Genomic DNA, 4,005 nt, shown 5'->3' with positions numbered 1-4,005 from the left:
GTCCCCCTCCTTCTTCTCCCTCCTCTCGCCCCAGCTCGCATGCGCGCCGCCCGCCCGAGAGCTCCAATGGGCAGCCTCACACGCGCGACACCTCTGACCCGTCCCCGCTCCCTCTCTTCCTTCCTGGCGCCCTACTCGACTCCCATGAACGCCCTAGACTCGGCGCAGCACCCTCCCGAGGCCCGTAGTGACGAGCACGAGCTCACCGACACACGAGCCCACGGTGGACCGCCACTCGCCTATATAAGGCATCCCCGAGCCCTCCTCTTGCCACCACTCGTCCCCTCCCACTCCAAATAGCCCCACTGGGCCTCCCGTTCACCCCCAGAGCCGCCCAAGCTCGAGATCAAGCTCGAGCTCCGCCGCTTCGGGTCGCCGTCGATCTCGTGGTACAGGCCTCCTTTGCCCTCTCTCTCTCTCGACCTGGAACCGCCTCACCTCTCTTACCACTTCCCCTCTGTCTCCCCTCTCTATTGCAGCTGGAATCGACCGGGGCAAGCTCCTCCCAAAGCTCTGCCACCGGCTTGCTCGTCGCCGGCGAACCCCTGCACTCCGGCGACTGCCTCCACCTCCACCCGAACGGCGACTCCGCCCTGAGCATGCCGGTGCCCTCGGATCGCCTCTCCTTCGACCACAGCGACGCCGATGAGCTCGCCTCCCTCTCTGGCTCGAGGTGGAAGACACGGCCGTGGGGCCCGTCAGTCAGCCTCACATACTGACGGGTGGGCCCCACCCGTCAGGTTTAAAAACACACACACGCGCGCACTGGTTCACTGCGTCGGCTAGAGACGTATTTCCCAAATACGCCTTCGACGTGGCGGCCTCACGCAGGCTGAATTCCCTCTAGGCCTGCTGCACTGTGGCCTTTCTGGCCCAATGGCACAGTGCCACTTTTCTTTTTCTTTTTCTGTCTGTTTTATAAAAATTCCACAGGATAAAATATTTATCCAAATGGAATAATTCCAACTCCTAAAATCTTAGAATAATTACACCTATTTATTGATGTAACATTCATGCACATCCATCACACTTTTCTGTGCTGTTCAAATTTAAATTCAAATTTCAGCATTTAAATCCTTCTTTGAAAATCCATTTCCACTATTCCTTAACTCCAAATCCAAAAATAGGAATTTTCCCCTTCTTATATTTCCCCCTAGTATTTATCAAAAATAAGTTGACATTTTTCTGAGCACTTTGATATTTCTGTTTTACTATTAGCTTATTTTCCTGTCATTTCTTTTGCGACAAATAGATCCCGTATTTGACGAAGTGGTTGGATAAGAAGAAGGAGAAGGACTTGAAGACTTTGAAGACCAAGGCAAGCAGCCCTTTGACCATGTCTATGAAATCATTTTTATGCATGCCATATAGCACCATATTGTTGTTGCAACGGAATCATGATGAGGTGGTAACCACTTTGATGGTTTGCCACCGTACTTCCTCATTGATACTTTCATTGTGCATGACCCTACCTTCTTATGAGGGTTATGCCGGTGGGAGTAGATAGGATGCTAAGGTAGATGCTACGCAAAAAGGGACGGGTATATGCATGATGAAGGAGACAAAGTGTTTTCAAAGGACTTTTCGAAAACCCCGTCGGGTGCCACTTATGCCCGAGGGAGATGATGAGATGGGTAACCACTTGATGACGAAGTGGTGTACCGAGGCAAGTGTGTGTTGTTTTCGAAAACGGATTAGATTTAAGATTTGTCGACTGTCCCAACCTTACATGGGCAACCACTCTACCCTTGTATGGGAAAGGGCATTATTGATTACCTAGGTCGATACTAGCTTGGAGCCCGCATTACTAGTGACGGGGGAGAGTTGGTGCTCTCTCTCGGGACGGGGTCGTGCCAGGTAGGGCGGCCATGACTGTTTTTACAGGGCACCAGATACACCGTTGTGTCCCCTCTCGGATGTTACAATCTCGAGTGAGTCTCATATGATGTACATCGTGAGGATACGGAACAACGAGTGGACTCCTTGTTAGTGTCGTCTAGGGAAAGGTAGTGATCGGGTGCTTACCCCGGGTACTTGAGGTATCACGGGTCGTGGATGACACGGAAGTTCCCCGGATCTTGTGGGTAAAGTGTGCAACCTCTGCAGAGTGTAAAACTATTCGAATAGCCGGTCAAGGACAGTTGGGTGGTGCTGCTTAAACTACGTCCAGAGTTTTACAAACCGTGTGTGTGTGTGTTGATAAAACTACTTGGGTCAAGTCAAGGGACTTGACATGATTGAGTTGGGTTGGTGCCCACTCTATTTATGTTGATATCTGTAACCTGTCCTCATGGTTACTTGAATTCTCCTGATGCATGTCTTCCAAGTTGTTGAACATGTCATTGCACTCAAAACTAGCTTTCTGCAAAAATTTACCTATATCATGTATTGTTACATCTTGGACCAAAACATGGGTTGCTTGCGAGTACATTCAAAGTACTCATTGGCTTGCCACTAGTTATTTAATTGGCCAGGCATGGAAGAACCGGAGTTCGAAGAAGAGTTCTTTGGAGACGAACATGCGAACTAGGACGTTTCCCAGTCAGAATGCCTGTAGGGTTAAGGCAGATGGCATGGGTTCTACTTATCGACGAAGATTTCCGCTGCTTGTGTTTCATTTGATGTTCAGCCCTTAAGGCTTTATCAATGTAAGACTTGACCATAATGGTCATAATTTGTGTAAGACGGTATGTACGGATGTAAGACTCTTGTTATTCAGCTTCTGTGTGTCCAGTGAGCATTGATCTCTGGGATCACTGTACACGTGCATTCGGTGATCACGACTTATGAGTCGAGGTCCCCACATTATATGAGTAATATCTTTTATGGTCATGCACCCTTGAAGAGTGGTCTATTTCTGTTGAATCTTGATCGTGGTTATACATATATTCATAATATTGATGCCAAAAGATGCAAAATTGATAATGATAGTGCAACTTATTTGTGGCACTGCCGTTTGGTTCATATCGGTATAAAGCGCATGAAGAAACTCCATAAAGATGGGCTTTTGGAATCACTTGATTATTAATCATTTGATACTTGCGAACCGTGCCTTATGGGCAAGATGACTAAAATTCCGTTCTCCGGAACAATGGAACGAGCTAATGACTTATTGGAAATAATACATACCGATGTGTGTGGTCCAATGAGTGTTGATGCTCGTGGCGGGTATCGTTATTTTCTGACCTTCACAGATGATTTGAGCAGATATGGGTATATCTACTTAATGAAACACAAGTCTGAAACATTTGAAAAGTTCAAAGAATTTCAGAGTGAAAAGTGGAGAATCATCGTAACAAGAAAATAAAGTTTCTACGATCTGATCATGGAGGAGAATATTTGAGTTACGAGTATGGCCTTCATTTAAAACAATGTGGAATAGTTTCACAGCTCACGCACCTAGAACACCACAGGATAATGGTGTGTCCGAACATCGTAACCGCACTTTATTGGATATGGTGTGATCTATGATGTCTCTAACCGATTTACCACTATTGTTTTTGGGTTATGCATTAGAGACAACTGCATTCACTTTAAACAGGGCACCGTCAAAATCCGTTGAGACGACACCGTATGAACAGTGGTTTGGCAACAAACCTAAGTTGTCGTTTCTTGAAGTTTGGGGATGCGATTCTTATGTCAAAAGGCTTCAGCCTGGTAAGCTCGAACCCAAATCGGAGAAGTGCGTCTTCATAGGATACCCTAAGGAAACAATTGGTTACACCTTCTACCACAAGTCCGAAGGCAAGATTTTTACTAAGAACGGAACCTTTCTAGAGAAGGAGTTTCTCTCGAAAGAAGTGAGTGGGAGGAAAGTAGAACTTGATGAGGTAGTTGTACCTGGTCTCAATTTGGAAGGTAGTTCATCCGAGAAATCTGGCTTGAGGCCATGAAATATAAGATAGGATCCATGTATGAGAACAAAGTGTGGACTTTGGTGGATTTGCCCGATGATTGGCGACCCATAGAGAATAAATGGATCTTCAAGAAGAAGATTGACGCTGA

This window comes from Triticum aestivum, chromosome 1B (genome assembly GCF_018294505.1).
Source record: "Triticum aestivum cultivar Chinese Spring chromosome 1B, IWGSC CS RefSeq v2.1, whole genome shotgun sequence".
NCBI lineage: Eukaryota > Viridiplantae > Streptophyta > Magnoliopsida > Poales > Poaceae > Triticum > Triticum aestivum.
The sequence above is the reverse complement of the archived record's forward strand: the minus strand, read 5'-3'. Positions refer to the sequence as shown.